This window comes from Canis lupus, chromosome 1, assembly GCF_003254725.2.
Source record: "Canis lupus dingo isolate Sandy chromosome 1, ASM325472v2, whole genome shotgun sequence".
In the NCBI taxonomy this organism is placed as follows: domain Eukaryota; kingdom Metazoa; phylum Chordata; class Mammalia; order Carnivora; family Canidae; genus Canis; species Canis lupus.
Genome location: NC_064243.1, coordinates 120522847 through 120542500, shown reverse-complemented (window position 1 = coordinate 120542500; position 19654 = coordinate 120522847). Strand labels below are relative to the sequence as shown.

The 19654-nt window shown below is 53.4% G+C and overlaps 1 protein-coding gene and 1 long non-coding RNA gene across 2 annotated transcripts in view; both read right to left on the bottom strand.

The window, feature by feature from the left end:
* The window catches only part of LOC118352247 (uncharacterized), a 6514-nt gene extending 2358 nt beyond the window's left edge, over positions 1-4156 (bottom strand). Inside the window, exon 1 of the long non-coding RNA XR_004809097.2 lies at positions 1-4156. This exon is cut by the window's left edge and continues 1156 nt beyond it. This is a non-coding gene — a long non-coding RNA (uncharacterized LOC118352247).
* Positions 1-19654, bottom strand: part of TSHZ3 (teashirt zinc finger homeobox 3) — a 71231-nt gene that overhangs the window by 40388 nt on the left and 11189 nt on the right. The window lies entirely within an intron of this gene.

Genomic DNA, 19654 nt, shown 5'->3' with positions numbered 1-19654 from the left:
CGTTTGTGTGCGAACATTCGCCTGCAGGACTGTAAAAGCTCCCTTTACCAAAATCAATTCAAAGATTCAAAACAATCTATTGAAGAGTTTTGCAGCTAGCTTTTAAACCACTTATAAAAGACAACACACAGGAAAAATTAACCCCTGTGGCTCTATTAGGAACAGTATAATAAATGTACATTTAAAAGATCTATAAACACATATTTATCTGCAAAATGTTCTTGCATAAAACTGTTATTGAAAAGGCTTTCATTTTATCTTTGTGTTATTGTAATTTTATTGAATTGCTTATTCATTCTTTGATATTGTATTTTAATGGTATTATAAATCTGTTTTATGTCTGATAGGAGCCTCATTGTAAACTGATATAACAGATAATATGGCAATTCACCATAAAAATTCTAAACCAAAAATGCAGATCAGAACGCAAAGAAGCACTTTAATTCATTCTCGGTTTCTTTTCATTTTATTTTTTAATTATTTTTCATGTGCCGGTTGCCATCTGTTGATAAAGGATGGTTGTGTGAAACTCACTGTACAACACAATAGGAACTTTTTGTATAATTCTATTCATAAAAAATGATAACAGTATAAAAGCATTACACTCCTCGAGACTGAGGATCATTAGCAAGTTCATTGTATAAACTGATTTAAATTAGTCACTTTTGGAACAAAATCCTTTTTTGCAAAATATCTTATTTTGGGTAATTTTTAGTATCATGAATAATAGAACAAAAAAAACCCCACTTTCTAAAATGTCTCCTATTATTTTTATCCTTTTATTAAAAACAATGGAAAACAATTACGATAAAAGATGGTATCAACATGTAGAGCAATTATGTCATAAACCCAGCCACGGCTCAGAAACTTAGCAGGAAGTTCATTCAATAAAAGTATCTTAACTTGCCATCCCTAAATGATAAAATCTCCAGTATCAGAAAGGAAGTGATGCGGTCACCGATAGTGTGGCAGACACCTGGTCCCGAGACTATGGCTTTACGGCATCCCTGCTGCCTCGCCGTGGGTCCCTCCCGCGGCCGTGGGCATCCCTGCCAGCCTGTGCCATGCTAAACGCCTCTCGTTAGCTTCCGCTCAGACCCCACGGCGGTCTCGTGAAGCCTGGGAAGACGCTTTCCCCGGGTGAGCAGATCTGGACATAGGAGCATGCATCGACACCGTCCCGCTAAGTGTCACACAGTTCATTCCCCTAAAGCAAAAGAACAGCAAGACTCAGGGAGAGACTTGGGGAAAGTGTGGATCACCACCTAACAACTTAGCAACGCTACAGAAACAAGCAAGCTATGAATAGCAGCTGCCACGAGCGCCCGGCTCCGCTGCAGATAAAAGCAGCATGCTATAAACACAAAAGGCTTCTATCCAAAAATACAGAAAATTATTTTTTTTATTCCTTAAGAATTTTGCACATAAATCATTGTTGCCAATAAATTTTTGAAAGGTTCCATCGGGAATTAAATATATATATATATATAGAGAGAGAGAGAGAGAGAGAGAGAGAATATAGATAGATACATCAAGGTGAAAATCGTTCAATGAGACACAATTAAACCCTGTTCACGAAGTGACAATGGCTAAAGGCCCAACACGGGTGCACAGGTTGACCGAGCCTCGCCCCAGCCGAGCCACAGAAGACACTGCACAGGAGCCCACTGTCCCCGCGAGGATGAGGCGGCCGGGCCCCAGGAAAGCACCTGCCCGCCCGCCGGGGGCTCAAGGCCCCCCGAAAGCGCCGCCAGGCAGAGAGAAAGTTTCAACCCTGAGAACTCGGGAAATGGTGAAAATAGCCACCAGGACGGAAACCACCGTAAAATGCCTTCAAGCACCCAGCCGTCAGTGAGACGAGGGCCTAGAAGTAAGCGGGGCAGGGTTGGCGGCGTGTCCCCCAAGACAGGTGCACCCCCAAGACGCAGGCCCCGGGGAGAGGAGCGAGGGGCCCTGCGGCGCCTAATTCTTTCCAGAGTTAACGGCTGATAGAAGTGACACAGGGGGGATCCCTGGGTGGCTCATGCCAGCGGTTTGGCGCCTGCCTTTGGCCCAGGGTGCGATCCTGGAGTCCCAGGATCGAGTCCCACGTCCGGCTCCTGGCATGGAGCCTGCTTCTCCCTCCTCCTGTGTCTCTGCCTCTCTCTCTCTCTCTCTCTATGTCTATCATAAATAAATAAAAAAAATAAATCTTTAAAAAAAAAGAAGAAAAAGTGACGCAGGGTTTCTCAGCAAACCTCCTGGACCTAAAACGGCGTCGGGACAGTCCGGGGCAGTGTGGCTCTAAACTCCCAGCTCGGAGCCAGAAACGATGCTAAGAATCGGCAAGACCACACGCAGGAGCGATTCCTCACGTGGGTTCGATCCCCGCAGAACCTCACAGAACAGAGGTGCGGGTTCTGCAGAACCACAAACAAAGATCTGCAAGCCGGGACCCAACCCGAGAATCACACCTGTCCCGCGGGGCCCCGCCCACCAGGCAGGTATCCCAGGGACAGAGGCACCCAGACCCCCGGGTTAGTGCTCCCCCCGAGCTCTAGCAAAACGGCTGCCAGCCTGTGCGAGGCCTCCCCTCACTGGCTTCATCCACTCACATCATGTTATGATCCATCCCTGCTGTTGCCTGTGCCTTAGGTTCCCTCACTGTGGCTGTTCTGAAACATTCCGTGGTGAGAATATTATTTATCCTTAAAAAGAAGGAGGAGGAGGAGGAGAGGGTCCAGGCAAAAGCTGTCTTTCCAAGAGCCTACACCTGGAGGGGCAAAGGTGCTCCAGGCTCTGCCCCCCCCCCACCGTGAGGGGTGCTATCTGCAGTGTTGGAGGCTGCGTGCTTCCCCAGCCCGCTCCGGGGAGGGAGGGGGAGCTGCTCAGGAGGCCCTGAGTAACCCACCTCTCCCCCACCTGGGCCTTTACAGGTCGCTGTAATGAAGACGTGGCCAGGTGCTAGGTGCCGCCCAGCAGACAACGCTCCTGACCACCTGGCGGCAGGGAGGCAGGTCTAGCGCGCACCTGGCCAAGGGGAGGTGGGGCCCGGAGGCTGATGTCGCCCCGACTTGGCCCACTGGACTGGCAAGGACCTCGAGCTACAGGCCCGGGCACTCGGGGGGTGGGGGGCTCTGGGGGAGCCTTTTCTCCCTGCTTGCAGGATGCTCCTGGGTCCTGAGCAGTGCTGACCTCCAGGCCAAGAGAAGGAGAAGGGAGAGTGCCGCTCCCTAAGGGCCGCGTGGAGATGCTCAGCAGGTGCACAGCACGGGCCACCGGGCCAGGCCGCCCCAGGATACATCCTCCACGGACCTGAGTTTCTGCCTCAAGGCCTTCAAATCGTAGCCTGGCAAGCGTCCGCGTATTGTCTTGCGCTTCCCACGACGTAAGGAATGTAAAATGGAGTCGGCGTCGCAGGGTGACAGTAATCACACACAAGTAAGATAGTGTATTTTATCATTTTCTCTTAAAGTTCCTCCCAGCTCCCCCCCCCGCCAGCTCCTTATATTCCAAGGTAATCCTCTGAACCCCATTAATCATTCCAGTGTCGAGCCAGGTAATGATGGAGAGGCGAAGGCCTCTGCTCAGGGGGTGTCAGGTGCACGGACGGGGCCGGGCACTGCTCCCAGCCCCAGTGCCTGCCCTCACGGCACCCTCGGACGTGCCCCCGAAGTGCCCCACAGGTGCCTCTTCTCGGGTGTGCTGCTTTTTAGCTCCTCGTTAGAGAATGAGTACTTTCCGTTACTTTTACGAAGCTTCACGGGGGCCTCAGGCTCCACCTGGAACTGCACTAAACACCCACCAGCGCCGGGGCTGTGGGAAAACAGACTCAGGTCTGGGAAAGTCAAGGGTCCCAACGGGAGCCGGGCAGCCCGGTCAGGAGCACCCAGTGTGGGCTACGGAGGCCACGCATCCTCTGGTCTCCCTGACATGCGCAACAGCAGGGCCCGTGTGGGACGTGCAGCTTCCCCTCTAGGCTGAGAGAGAGAGAGAGAGAGAGAGAGAGAGAGATTGCCTGCAAGAGTCGAGGCCAGGAGTAAACGAAGTGAGAAGCACTGAATTTCTGAGTGAGTGAATAAGTGAATGAATTAGTGAATGAGGGCAGAAGAAAAGAAGAAAGATGACTTCCGTTTGGGGTACTTAGTTTTATTTTTTTTTTTCCTATCATCACACGGGCAAGCGTGCGTGTGCCTGTGCACGCGTGCATGTGTGTTGGGTGTGTACTGTGTTGGGCAACCTGCTTCTTTCCACGCAACGTTGAGGGGTGAGCATTTCTCTCCCGCGGGAGCTGTTTTAAACACGCCTCGGTCGGTCGTGAGAGCTGAGACAGCCCCGAAGGGGAGACCGTCCACAGTCCCAGGCGCCAGAGGCCAGGCGCCCTGTCCCAGCAGGGAGCACCCACTGCAGCCCGCCGCCGCCCGGCCCTCAGGCTCCGGAGCAGAGCCTCCCGTGGGTCTCCACGACGGGCACCGGCCGTCTCTGCTCCTCCAGGGCTTGAAGTGTTTTAAAAATGAGAAGAGAAAGAACACCAGGATTCCACGACGAGCTCCTGGAGGTGGGTTTCACGATACTTTATTTCAGACATCAAGACCTATGAGCCTTGCCATTTAAGTGAAAAGACAAAAAGCATCATTCGGTCAGTGCCCATGTTTCCTTTTCTATTTCTTTTTCTTTTTTTCTTTTTTCCTTGACGTCTGTTGAGGTTTCTGTTTCTCACCTCTACGAGGATTCAAAGTCGAAGAACTCTACGAGGCAGGAGCACGTGAGGTTTCTGGGCGCCCGGCGGGGCACAGCGGGATTATGGACACCCCGATGACTCCGTCACCTTCGTAAACCCGCAGCGACATCCATACCGGGGCCCCCAGAGGGGCCTGGCTTCTGCCCAGGAGACACAGCGGGACAGACCCACCTTTGTCCCTTGCCCCCACGTGACAACCTGGGTCCATGACAACTTTGCCACGCTGCCCCACAGCTCGGGAAGGTTCTGTCCCAAATGGTGCAAGGCTGCAGCCCTGCACACACACGCGTACACGGGCCCCTGTGCATCTGGAAATGCTGCGGCGTCCTCCCTGGGTGGCCCGTCCATGCACCTGCAGCAGCAACGGTGGGCAGCAGGCTGCGTGCGGGCCGCCCTCGCGGTGGGGATCGACCAGGGCCCGACGTGGCAACCAAAGGCAGGAGGTCAGCCTGTCTGAGGCACACCAACTGGGCCGGCTCTCGGGCGGGCCGTCAGCCTGCACGGGCGAGGGCCCGGAGTCCGTGCACAACCACGCACTGCTGGCCTCCAGGACGGGCGAGAGGCGCCCGGGATCCCAGCCCTAGGAACACGGCCAGTGGAGCTTTTAAAGCACTACTATTATTTTTTTTGCTTTAGGAGACTAGGAGACCTGTGAGTTTTCCATAATTAGAAAGCAACTGTTACAATTTTCACTTCTACGGTTTTACGATCTGAGATCTCGAGTAGCAAGATTTGGCCCCAAGTTCATTCTTACAGTTGACTTCGATCCCCATCCCCGTGCACACCATTGCGCCAACCCGGGGACAACTCATACGGTTTTATTTCAACGCGCCGATTTCTCAGGTGCCGCCGGGAGCTGCGTAAGAGTCAAGAGTCCTTTCCTTCGCCCTCCCCGCCTCCCCCTGCTTGCAAACCCAAAGCAGTGAGGAGAGGCCTGAGGCCAGGCCTTGGAAGGGGCTGCAGCAGCGGGGACCCCCCCAACACCCCACTCCGGGTTGGAGGCCGCATGCTGACCTGCCGTGTATGGGACTTCCCCGAAATCTGCCCAGGCAGCCTTTGCCAACCGACTTCCTGACACAATAGGCCCTCTCCCTGCACGCCCATTGCCTTCCAAAACAAGGCACAGCCACCCAACTTGGAGAGGCGGAGGTATCCTTGCACAATGTAGGCCAAGTCCGGAGGGGAAGACACTTTAAAATTAGAGACTCTCTGGGCACAGTGATTCCACGGAAGCGCAGTGATATATATATATATATATTTTTTTTTTTTAAATCCCCCCTCGATTCCATGAGTGGAAAGTGAAGAAACCATTTTCATATGAGCATATTTTTCTCCAAGGAACAGTTAGGAAAATGCTGATGTGGTGTCTCAATACATTTTACTACGATGCCATCAATTACATAAAAACACAATTAAGTCACTGTTTCAAAATCCTTAAATATTATTCAGCCAAAACCCAAAAGGACATTTGCAGCGTTGTACGGTCATTATCTACGGCGCTGCATGCGGTGGCCAGCCACCTCGCCGCGCTCGGCAGGAGCTAAACATAGCGGACGCACAGCCACAGCGCCTCTCCGTCCGGGCCGCGGGCCCCGCGAGCATCCTCAGGTGACAGGGACGCCGGGGGAGCAGCCTTCCGCAGCCCGAGCACAGAGCCAGCTTTTAAATCACTCCACGCCTTGGCCAGTTGGGTTCGGCCAGGCGGTGACCGCGAGCACCCGGGCTGTTCTCTCTCCAATGCTGGACTCTGGTTTTTCTGTCCATCCATCAAATGCGCTGAATCTAAAGGGCTCTGATCCTGGGAACTTAATACCTATTTTTTCTGTCATCCAGAAGATGTGAATAAAAAGGGCCCAAAGTCTGAGATTCCTACGGGGACGCGTCTACTTTCACATTCGTATCCTTTTTTTAGACGCGTGGAGACATGCTTTCGGCCCTGCGAGGCGGGAGGAGGGGAGGCCGGCCGGGCTGCTGCATTACCTAAGCTCTGACAGCCAGTTAACGTCACGAGCACACTCCCACATGGCTGTGGGAGGGGAAATGCGTGCAACCTTTTTGGAGAACAATTTGGGGTATTTATCATTTTGTTCGCTTGCACACACCCTTTCGGCTAGCAGCTCCCCCTCTGAGGACCGTACCCCACCAAGATGTAAATGGAAGGATGATCGCCGCATGAGGGCCGTGCAGGGTGCTCGGGGTGCCCAGGCTGGCCAAAGGAAAGACAGGGAGCAACCCGAACGTCCACCCCGAGGGGAATGCACTCGTCGGAGGAAACGCCACCCCCAGAAAGCACGAGGTGGCCCCGAGGTGGCCCCGAGGAACACAATACCATAAACAACAAGGGACACAACCTAACGTGATACAGCGTGGCCACTGAGACACAGGTTTTGCCACCATTTTCTCACGGAGCTGTAATGCAGAGAGCGGAGTTGAAAGAATTTTACTTACCCGTATATACCCACCCACCACCTAGATTCTAACTTTAACGTTTTACTTTCCTCGCTCCATCACATATGTGTTTATCCATCCACTCGCGTGTCCTCCTTTCGGATGGCACGTCAGAGTAAACCGCAGACATCTGAGATGTATTTCTGGTTGCAAGTCGAAAGGTACGACGTAGGGGTGGGTATGTGCATTTACGATTTTAAGGATCCAGGAAGATACACCACAAGCCGGCAACCGGGCTTGCCCCTCGGGAGGGGAGCTCTCCTTTAATTGTTTGCCCTTTGGTTCTCTTGGATTTTGTATCTGGTGCATTATTGCTTTTTTAATAAAAAAAAAAATTAAAATGCATTTAGTTTCACATGAGGGGAAGCTACTGTCAAACCTTGCGGGGCTCTGTATCCAGAGCTTCTGCAGAGGAGCCCTGCACACATGGAAGCCTGGGCGTGTGTGTGCATGTGCGTGCACATGTGTGCGCGCGTACACGTGCGTGCATGCACACACGTGCACACCCACGTCCGGATACTCGGAGCCCTCGGAGTGAGAGTGGGGCTTGTCTCTCCTGAGATACCAGTCTCTGCCACTTTCTCATGGAGCTGAAATGTCAGGGTGTGGGGCAAGGACCTTACGGAGACTCATTATCTAATTTCCAAGTAAGCAGCCGGACAAGGCTGCGTGTTTGCTGCCGTGAGAGACCACAGAGCACGTGGAATGCATTAAGGACAGGCGGCCCCTCTGTGTGAGGTTAGCTGTGCTCTCTGAGTGCCCATGTCTCGGCCTCTCTTACTGTAAACATCTGTGCAACTTCAAATAAATATCCTCCCAGAGCCTCATGCAGCCCCGAGTCCTGAAACAAACCCTCAGCAACGAGGACCAGGATGCAAGGGCAGGGAAACCCAAAGCTCCAGGAGAGAAGCAGGGCCCGGCCCTGCGATAGAAACGCGCGTGACCGTCCAGAATGCGAAGCGCTCACCAGACTGCTGAGAGGCCTCGGTTTTGTTTCTGCAAAGCAGCAGCAAGCGAGTAAAAGGCCGTAAGAAAACATATATAATTATCATGATCACGTTGAGCAGTACCTTAGGCCAGACGTTCAAAAAATAATAATTAATACTAATTCCACAGCCATACGTGATGTGTTCCTACAGTTCCCTTCTCTCCCAAGACCCGCCGCCTGCCGCGCTAGACGTTGAGCCTCGGGGCCACGAGGTGCATGTCTGCCCAGCAGCGATGCTTTTCCATAGACGTTTTAAAGCCTGGGAATCACATTCCCACATTGTTAGAGGTAGTAAAGCAAAAAGAAAATTGAAATAATTAAAGATGTGATGAGTTACGCCGACGTAACGGGATAAATACCTGAAAAACCCTTCCTTCCCTACACATGAAAGGGCCCCAGGAGCTTATGAAAGGTAGGGTGGGGGGGGGGATGTAATTATTGGCTAGCATTCTGCTTCTGTTGGAAAACATGCACGAGGCGAGTTTTAAAAACTCCCTTTGGGAAGAACAAGACCGTGAAAACACTTGCTTCAACCAAGGTACTCGTACACGTACCTGCGTGCGTGTATCTGTGCTCGAACACGCACAGTGACACACGCGCGTCCCTACACATGCAGGCCCACGCCATCTATATACAACTGGACCAGGCATTTTACCAAAAGATGCTAGTACGCAGGCAATCTGTAGGGCATCACGCACCTAAAAAGGTATCCTGCGTGTTACCTACACCTCAAAATTCAATACATGCAACGAGACCAATTATACTGGTGGGGAGGGGAAAGCCTAAAAGAAATGAGGAAACCAACTGCCATATTCTCTTATTTGCGTAGTGCTCTCCCCTTTCCAGGGTTTATTTGGACAGTGTCTCTGGTTGCATCTGCAAACCAATACATCTGCCTTCAGATCACTAAGGCATTTGACAACATCATTTCAGAACCTTTAGTTACTGAGATATCAATAATTAAATGCATTCAGTTCACACTTTGTTCTTGTGGATACCAGCTATTTATCTCTGTCCTCTGAAGAAGCTAATGGTATAATGGGCAAAACATCAAGAATAATTAAGAAAAACGTTGCTATAAAGTCTGTCAGAAGAAATAATAACTTTTATCCAGGACCCCGGCTAGAATTCACTTAGGATCCACCCAGGACCAGCGCATCTTGCTGAAAAATGAAATGATAAACCCACCTCAGGGAAGGACCGCGTGGCATCCCCGAGCTGCTCCTCTGATGGGGTGTGTGGGGAAAGGCCTGGATGTGTGCAAGAGTCCTCGGCTGCGAAACGGGAAGGGGGTGTGGGGCGGGTGCTGCGGGCACCCCAGGCTGGGGACGGGCTCTCGGGGTGGCGGGGGGCGGCCGGGCTGCCGTGGGCAGCGGGGCTAACCGGCTTCAGGAGGACCCTGGTCGAGCCATCAGTGCTCCAGGCCTGCTTGCATAATGAGGTGCTAGTAAACACACAAGTTTCCAGAATATCTTCTGCAAGGACTGGCCAGTTAAATTATAAGGAACAGGTTCATCATTCTTTCCCAGAAAGCATCGTCTGGCTCCTTCCAGAGCCCAGTAACAAATAAAAAGGGAGAAACTCTTATTTTTTTTGTGTGTTTTTTTTTTTTTCCCCCTAAGTAAGGGTCAGGCCTACCTGGTAAACTAGGCCTCCAAAGAGAAGATTCAAATCTTAAATCAGTGAACAATTAATGAGAACCCCGTATACTTCCTGCAGATATGGTAACTGAAGAGTAAAGAATGGTCTGGAAGCATTTGGGGAATATAAAAAATAGTGAAAGGGAATAAAGGGGAAAAGGAGAAAAAATAAGCGGGAAATATCAGAAAGGGAAACAGAACATGAGACCCCTAATTCTGGGAAATGAACTAGGGGTGGTGGAAGGGGAGGTGGGCGGGGGGTGGGGGTGACTGGGTGACGGGCACTGGGGTGGGCACTTGACGGGATGAGCACTGGGGATTATTCTGTATGTTGGCAAATTGAACACCAATAAAAAATAAATTTATTAAAAAATAAAATAAATAAAAATTAAAAAAAAGAATGGTCTGGAAGCTTAGCCAGGGAAGTCAGCCTCCAGGAGGCAGCCTCTCAGACGAGCCCTTGTCCCTTATCTGCATATTTTTTCAAAAAAAAAAAAAAATCTCTATTTTCGTTGTCGCCTACACGGGAGTACCTTCCACCGCTGCCTGCTTATGTGCGACTTGTTAGTCATCCCCCCGGAGGGGTGACACATCAACTCCCCCGACGTCTACCTGTAAACTTCAAAGCGCCACACTTGTAGAAGTCAACGCTCCCGTATCTTCATTAAATTCTACAAGCCTCCCCAATCTTGGTGAGCAAATTTATTACACGGGAAAAAAAAAAATGGGTATCTTGTTATTAATGACAAAGGTATGGAAAACGCGGGATGGAAACGCGCGGCCCAAACTCAAGGGGAAGAAACGTTACAGGAACTGCTTTGTCAACCCTAATTGTGTAATTACTTCTTGGCTTGGTCACCTAAGCTCGGAGCAAGAAATCAGAGACAGTGGTAATTTCTTACTGCTGAAATGAAGGTGTCAAGCTGTCTTGTGTGTTCTGTGTAAGCGGAGCTAAAGTTTACATTTATATCATGTTACCACAATTACCATCTTCCCGAGCACGCCGAGAAATTAGTGGTATAAGGTCAGCCCTCACAACAGGCACACCAAAGTGTGCTTGCACAAACATTTATTTAATTTAGCCAGAGGGGAGGCGTCTCTGCTTTTGGTCACAGCCCCGGCCTCATTGCTCACCGGCGAAATTGGTGAACTGCTACCGGCAACGTGCATACTAACGGCAATAAAATAATCTTTAAAAACGGTGTTAATAAAGTGGCTACTAATAATAACTAACCACTAGATGGCTTTAGATTTTTCACCTCCGAATATCTGAAGGTGAATTATTCATGGTCTTTGGGGCTGTCTGCTTACCTGGGTAAAAGGCCCCGTGTCAAGGCCGCCGGTGCGGGGAGCCCGCGGGAGGGCCCCGGGGGGGCACAGCACATCTGGGACAAGGAGGGCGGCTGGGAGGGGGGGGCTCTGCTCCTTGCTCACCTGCAGCCCCCCCACCCCCAGGTGGAGAGACACCGACAAAGGGCGCAGCATCCTAGCTCCGGTGCCACCGGCCTTCGGGCAGCTGAGAACAAGGACCACATGCGCCCCCCCCCAAAAAAAAAATAAGATTTTTTTCACACCCAGTACGAACCACTCCTCATTCTAATGAAAAATAAGAGAGCAGAGGCGCAAGTAGGAAGAGAGAGAGAGAAAAAAAAAATGAAATTCCATTATAACTGGCTTCCTCAAGCTCCAGCCTAGGATGTGAGTAATCACAAAAACTGTAATATCAGCTTTTTCTGTTTTCCTTACACTGGGTTCCTCCTTTATTTCCTTTCAAAGAGGGTCAAGATCTTTTTCTTTTTTTTTAATTCATAAAAGCCGCTTTGTGATTACTGAAAGGTTGGTTTCTCTCTGGAACAGCTCTGCCTTCCATGAGAGTCTGAAACTGGGTGGTGGTGGGCGGGCGGGGGGGGGTTGGGGGCAAAAAAATAAAACTCTCACGAAAATCTGTCCGCAGCTTCTCGGAGTGGACCTCCAGTCTCCTGCCCTGCGTCAGCTCCTGGGCTTCTAGAAACTTCTAGTGGACAAGGGGGCAGCTCCGAGGTGGCTGGCCGGCACGCCTGGACGGGGGGCCGCACGCAGAGGCCTTGGGACGTGGCCTCCACGCTGCAAAGTCCGGGACCCCCAGCCACTGGGGTCCCAGGTCCCCCCCAGCCCGCACCCCGTCCCATCACGGCCCAGGGCCTCCCACCAGCGGCACCCAACTGGAACTCCTCCAGCCCATTCCCTCCCGCCTCCAGTCTCCACCACCTCCCACCCGAGATTGCCAGGAGGGTGGGGAGATACAAACAAATGTAGTTCGCCGACAGGCTGTGTGGTCCACATCCCTTTGGACTCAAATCATCAATGAGCTTTTTAACAAGTAGTCAAGTTCTGTTTAGGAAGGAAGAAAAAAAAAAAAAACCCACGTCAGGAACTCCTAGCTCCTATCCGTCACGAAGCAGCCCACGCGGGAGGGCGATCCGGGACACACAGAGGTGCTCAGAAACACGCCGTCCTGGTGGTTCCTGTTGGCGGGGAGGCGGCTCCATGCAGGGAAGCCTGGCCTTGTGGGGCTGGCGCCGCGGGACAGAGATGGGCACGTCCCCAACCGGGGGGGGGGGGGGACGAGGGGAACGGCCGACCCTGTCAGGCTCATTCTGAGCAGACGAGAGTGTCCCAGAATCTGCCTCCACCTTGGAGCGGCCCTACCCAAGAGCAGGGCCAAGAACCCCCGCCCTCCTTCCAAGGGCCCAAGGAGAGACCCCCGATGTGGCCCTAAGACACCCTCTGGCTGCGCCAAAGCACCTGAGAAACGGGGCTCACGCAGGAGCCACGGGCAGCCTTCCTGAGCTCACCTGCACTGGAACTTTGGGAAGCAGGTCTGTAAAACCACTCCCCTAGGTCAGCGATTTAGTACCCATTTTTGGCGCGCCTGCGAATTGAAAGGGGGCATCCACTCTTTTCACAGTTTGCAATCACTTATTTATTTATTTATTTATTTTTAATTTTTTGGTCTTCATCCCCATCTCACGTCTGCTGCCCATTGTTTTTAAAAAATTAATCTACATTCCCACGAGCACCGAGACCAGCACGGTGACCGGCCTTCCCGGCGGAGCCCGGCGACACGCGCGCCGTGGAACCTGGTAACTGCCGCTCCGGCCGGCTCGCTGGTGCTGGGAAAGCCCTTCGGTGAAGACGCATTTTTCTGGAAATGTCACAGACACAGAGGGAGACGGAAGTCCACACGGTCGCCGGGAAGCAGGCTGGAGCTGGCCTGGCCGCCTTGCAGTGGCCACGCGCCCCGGGTCGTGTGTGTCCACCGGTGGCCACCTACCGGGGTGTCGGAGCCACCCGGCCGGGCCGTGAGTCTATTGATTTTCATAGAACGTCCGTTTCGCATTTCCGCAGCGGAGCACACCGTCCCTTCACAAGGCGAGGAGGCTATTTCCGAGGTGGAGCGGCTGAGCACCTGCCGGGCCGCTTCCCTGACTGCAAAGACACCCCCACCCCCAGCCCCGCTCGCCACCCCGGTTCCAGGTTCCTCTGGGCAGGGGCAACCTCGAGGTGGAGGTGGCACGTGGGTGCGCCTTCTCCACTGGGTCTCCAAACAGGAACGCTCCCATTCACAAAAAAAAAAAAAAAAAAAGTGCACAGTTGCTGCCAAAGGGCAAAATTATCCTTCCGTGGTAAGAGCCTTTGTCATAGCCGAACACCACGGCCTACACGCGGGCTCACCCCCCGGCTCCTGCAGTTGTCAATGAGGTGCTGTGCTCCGTGCCTCCTGACAATATAATCATCATAAACTTTATTATTACATCTGGAATTTCATGATATGCTCAGTAATTGATTACAGAGGCACAGCCCAGAATGCGGTCCCCCAAGCTCCGCCACAGTTCCAGTAACCTAACTGCTTAATACCCCTGGAATGCATAAACAGTGCGAACCGCTGCGCTCCCCGCGCTGGCAGGACGGAAGCAGCCACCGGGCAGGCGGGGCCGCAGCAGGCCACCTCCAGCCCCAAAGGACGGACAGACGGACGGACGGACGCCCTGGGGTCACCGGCCCTATTTGGGAACGGAGGTCAAGAGCCAGGTTTGCAGGAAGCCGCCCCCCCCCCCCCACCCAGCCCCATGTACCCAGGCACGCGCCTTCTCCGTTTGGCGGGGACTGCGGCGCAGAGAACTGAGACTTGGGGACGATGAGGCTGGGGCTCGCCACCTCTAACTTGAGGGACACCTTGCGATGGGAAGGCAAGGTGAAGCCGGGAACGAGCCACGTCTGGCAGGCCTGCCACCTGCCCATCACATACGACGGGAGACGGGGAAACGAGACCAAGGGCGCGGGCCGCAGTACTCAGGGGGACCCTGGGAGCCGAGGGGCCACAGGTGAGCTCCCCGGGAGCGGAGCGCATGCTGGGCCTCACCCCACCTTGTGGGGCCTGGAGCGCTGCAGCTGCCTCCTGCACTGCCCGAACCAGGAAGGCGCTACCCCGGGGCGGGGGTGCAGGGCAGGGGCAGCCCCACTGGCCCCGCACAGGTGCACACACGCCCACGAGGGCCCCCGCTCACCCCGGACCATCTTTAACCCACCCTCGGCCCAACTCCGCAGGCGCCACCTCTGTAGGCAAACCCACCCCAAAGCACCCAGCGCTCTGCTCGCAACGACGACCCACGTCAGCCTGGCCCGTCTTGGGCCCACAGGCCGCGGGGCCGACCCCGCACCCACGCCCAGCCCCGCGTGGCCCGAGCTGCGTGGCCGCCTGCGACCTGCCGGGTGCCCTTCCCCTGGGCCCGCGAGGTCCCCTCCAAAACGGCCCCGCCACCCACCTCAGCCAGGTTCCCGCGCGGACGCTGCTAAGGCCTTGTTTGTTGAACTGAAAAATCATTACCGCAGAACACGTCAAGTAATGAAAGATGTTTTCCTTGGAGAAATGTTAAATACTTTACTTCTTCCGCGAGGAGCGAGTACACGTGTTTCCAAATAATACCCTTCCTCCTCCCACCCACGCGGGAGCACCGGGGCCGGAGCTCCAGGACCCAATTTGAACAAACGCGTGTTGCACGGCTCCGAGAGGCAAGAACACGCTGTTATTTTATTTATTTCCCTCCGCCCAGCTGACTGTGTGTTTGTTCTATTACTTATTCGCCGAACCACCTCGGTAGGGACCCGGGTCACGTAGCCGCGTGTCCCCGCTGCCTCGCGCCGTTACACAGGAAAGCTCGAGAACATCGCCGCCACGCTGCGCCGACGTGGGGCCCGCTGGCTAGGAGGCAGGGAAGAGCCCTGTCCTCCGGGCCCGGGGCCGAAACAAAGGCAGGAAACGGACCGGCAAGAGGGGGGACGGCGGCGTGGAAACCCCCGCTCACCCCCACTTCTCCTCCTGCAAATAGGAATCCTTGCCCCTGCCCCAAACCTTCCAAAAGCGTTAGGCGGGGGACTCGTGACCACCCCTCCTTGGCGTTCTGGGGTCTCCAGAGTGTTTCAGACCATCTCCACCTGCAGGGGGTCCCGCCGGTGGATCCGCGCCCCCTGGCCCCCTCTAGGGCACCCCGAGGTTCCAGGCAGAGCCAGCGGGGTGGGGGCCGGGAAAGCCCAGAGCGACTCCCAGGTAACCCCACCCACCCCGGCTTCCATCGGGGGACACGGGGGTCGGCGGAGTCCCTCGTTTTCTTGCCGTAACGGGACTCAGGCACGTGGTGGCTGCAGCCCGCACACACCCCCGCCCCCCGAGACACGAGGGACCCCCTGTTCATGCCCCTCCCTTCTCCTAGAAGCGATACCCCAGGGACAGAGACGCCCAAATTGTGGCCAAAGCGCACACTCGCAGAACCGAAACCTCCTCTGAAGAGTAACCGAGCCGCCCTTCCCTCCTTCCCAACCCCTCGGCCTCTCCCTTATTTGTGGGTCACTGGAACAGACGCCAGGGGCCATCTGGGACCACAGGGAGCACCCGATCCCACCCCGCCCCATGACCCGCATGAACTTCTCAAAACTTAGAGACTTGCCCTTTTGTCCTCGTCTTTGTTTCCCTTGGTTTTAAGGGGGAGCAAATCTCAACCTGATTCCACGAGCACTGAAGGTTGATAGGTTTTACCTGCGGATCCATAAATCTGCCGGAAATGACTCCCAGGGAAGTCCCTTCCTCTGCCCTCGCCCCATGAACCGCCACATCGCGGAACCGCCTTGGCTGACATTAGGCAACGAACGTGCAACTTGCAACGGGGAGACGAGACCACAAGGATTCCTCCCTGAGGGCCAACGGGAACTACCTCCACTGTGTGTCTCCGAAGGGCCGGATCCCAAGGGCGATGGGGGCCTCCCCGCCTCCCGGCCCCTCAAGACCCCCAGGACGTCGCAGGGAGGCGCCCGAGCCCGGGCGGGCGTCCCCCACCGCCACCGGCCTCCCGGGCCTGCAGCCCATGGCAGCTCCTGAACGGATCTCGCCCAAGAAAACGTCAACCTTCAAGGACAACGTCTCTGAGCTCAGGAGACTCCCCGTCCGACCGGAGATCTCAGGAGGCCACCAAGGGGCCGTGGCTCAAGGGCCCAGGTGGCGCCCTGAAGTCAAAGTCGTGTGTTCCCTGGAGGTCACGCTCTGGACCGAAGCACCTGCTCCGGGCACCCGAACAGGTGAGACCCCCGTGGGGGCTCCCGTGAGTCCGGCAGGTGCCTCCCCTCCTCTGAGCATTCACTTCTCTCTTTCTCTCTGGCACTCATTGGCACCACAAGGCCGGCCCTGTGTCACCCCTAGGGGGCTCCCAGTGCACGATGGGAGCAGGTGGACGTCACAGGGCGAGGTGCAGCCGCCGGGGACTCCCCCGGGATGCTCCCCAGCGAATCCGCAGCGCCGCCGCCGCCGGTGGGGAGCTGAGGGCTGGAGTTCCCGGTGTTCCGACAGGGTGCACCCTGAAAGCGGCGTCCCAACTAAAAAAGTGTTGCTTTCTCCCTTCCCATGAATTCTAATATTCAAGCCTTTTTTCCTCCTGCTAATTTTAGTAGTCCTGCTATTCTTTGGGAAGAGAATGGTGTGAAAATCAAGCATAGTATCCAAAAATAAAAGAGTAGATCTGTTTCAGGGCTTGCAGCATATTTAACTGAAAAGCAACTCCAGAGATGCCACTTTCTATCTAGTCTTTAATACGTTTTCCAATTTCTCCAGAATATTTTAGCTTCAGAGAAGGCAAGGATGACTTCCTAATCTATGAATATTTCTGAGACTGAAACGGGCACCCAAAATTATTTCTAGGTTGTCATTGGGAGGGTCTCCTCAGAATGGGATGCCAGGGTTATGTCACTGGGGATGGAAGTCACCCGTAGGCTTCGCGGGGCCACACCGAGACGGGTTACAAGGTCTCCTGGGGGACCCAGCGCGTGTGCCATTTGGAGCACGTTCCCGGGCAGGTGAAGCTCTACAGCGCTCTCTCCGCGCAGCCTGCAGGTAGACCGTATGGCACGCTTTCCCGCTTTCCGAGCCTTCCACCTTGGTTAAAAAAAAAAAAAAAAAAAAAAAAAAAAATTCTTGTTTTATCTAAGGAATTCAGTTCCACCCCAGCAGAGCTGTGCGGCAGGACATGTGGCCCAGGCTCGCAGAGTTGCTCAGGTCTGAGGCTCTCCTCCACAGCCTCGCGTGACAGCCAGGGGAGCCCAGAGGACGGGAGCTGGCACGCTACCTGAAGACCCCAGCCCGTGCCTCCTCCAGCCAGAGAGGCCGGACATGTGCGACAGAAAGTTAGAACTGGGTGTCAAGCCCTTCATGCAAACAATAAATATTACTTCTGCTCATAATCGGACTTTTCTCCAGCATCGTCTTTGAATGTTGAACCTTTTTCAATTAATTAAAAACTATGCACTGCAGAGTGCATATTTTATCAGCCCTCAGCTGCTTAAGTGTCTAGAAAAGACCAGGCAGTTTTTCTTTCTTTCTTTCTTTCCTTTTTTTTTTTTTTTTTTTTCCAGGCAACCCAGAGCAAGTACTTGCAAGGGTCATATCTTTTTAATTATCTTTTCTCTCTTTGATTAATTATTCCGTCTGACAATAGCGTGTTTCTAATGCTATTCACCTGCCTTTGATGATTGACAACTTTTCTGTCTGATTCAGAGCAAACAGCTGCTGCCACAATCTCCTAGCAACCCGGGTGTGATGGATGAGCCCCCAAGATGGATGGCTGCAATAAATCATGTCTCCAGCCATAAAACTGAGAAAAGGGGATAAGAAGGAAAGCGAACAAAAAACAAAACAAGGTTTCTTCCCATGAGTGCACTCAGTTCCTTACCAATTATACCTGAAATGGACTTTGCACCTATTAATGGCAAAGTTTTTCTAATCGGTAAAAACGGGGTGATGCCGTTTGTATCGAAGGTGTTTACAATTGTTCCTGCAAATTGGCGCTGGTCCTCCCAATTTCCTCCAACACTGGCCAAGTGCAAGGGCAGAGGATCAAAGTTTTCCTTTCTTCCATGAAGTCTGAGCAAGGAACAGTATCATCTTTTTTTACAGTCAGATGCGAGTCCAGGCACCAACAAAGGACATAAATCTGATTCTACCCAATTTTTGGCGCCAGCTGGGCAACACCAAAAGTGAATCCCAAGTCATCCCTGTGTGCGAGGCGTCAGGCTGCTAATAAAGTTTTTTCAAATAGACACACACACACACACACACACACACAAAGTTGCCTGGAGCCCGTGAGTGCACAAGCCACATTTGCACGTCTTTCCTGTCCGCGTAGATGCAGGCTTTTTACATGTCAGGGAAAAGTTTGTCCCAGAAGCAGCAAGATAGGCAAGATAGGAACATCCAGCCCTTCCGCCAATTCTAGATTCTCATTTCTTGAGATAAAACACACACACACACACACACACACACACACACCCGACCGCAGCCTAACTTTCTGTCCCATCAATTTTTTAAATTAATGTCCACACTCTAAGTCATACGAGGAGCCCTAAATTTAATTAGCAGACCCAAATAAAGTCACCTATTTAATAGAACGCCTGCCAATTAAATTTGTACTATCGGGGCTCCCCTGGTGGAGGAGACACAGCAGGAAGACCAGCAGTTTCTGTTTCCCGTTTTCCACCCGGAGAGCAAGCGCCGAGGCCTCGGGAGCAGAGGAGGCAGCAAGGCTGGCGCGGCGGCGGCGGCGCCGATCCTCCCAGCAGCTGGGGGCTCCGTCCGCGAGCCAGCCTGCGTCCCTAACTCCTTCCAGTAGGTGGGGGTGTCCCGGAGCAGAGCTCAAGGGTGCACGAGGCGCAGAAGTGATTAGCGGGGCGGGTGGGCGGGCGGCGGAGGGGCCTGCAAACAGCTGTCCACATCAGTCCTGGTGGGGGGCTGCTGAGGCCTGCGAGGGGGACAGAGTGCAGACAGACAAGGGGAGGAGGCCGCTGGGAGCAGGGGCAGGGAGCCACAAAAGATCATTTTTTATCTGAAATATTCCCGAGACGTGGAAGTCTGTTTCTTCATTCTCACACTGCTAACCAAGCCAACCAGTATTTTTTTTTTGAATAGTTATATTGTGCTAAGCTTTTCAGATACAGATTTTTTTTTTTTAGAGCATGTCACAGAGTTTAAAAAATCAGGCAAGGGTCTTGGCTTTGGCAACTACAGCTCTGTTTATATTTTAATGTTTCGAACGTGACTGCCTCTGTCGGGGAAGAAGGGGGGGGAGAGAGAGAGAGAGAGGGAGAGAGAGAGAGAGAGAGAGAGAAGTTGCCTGCTAGCTTTAGTGTAAATCACAGATACTTCATTTTTCCCTTGGAAAAATGTCCTTGGAAATTATTCAAAATTAAAACCTCTCCCCCCCCACATGCACACACTCCTCCTTTTTTGGGGGAGGGGGTGTCTTCTATATCGTAAATGGGAGGGCTCGTGTCTGGGCATCT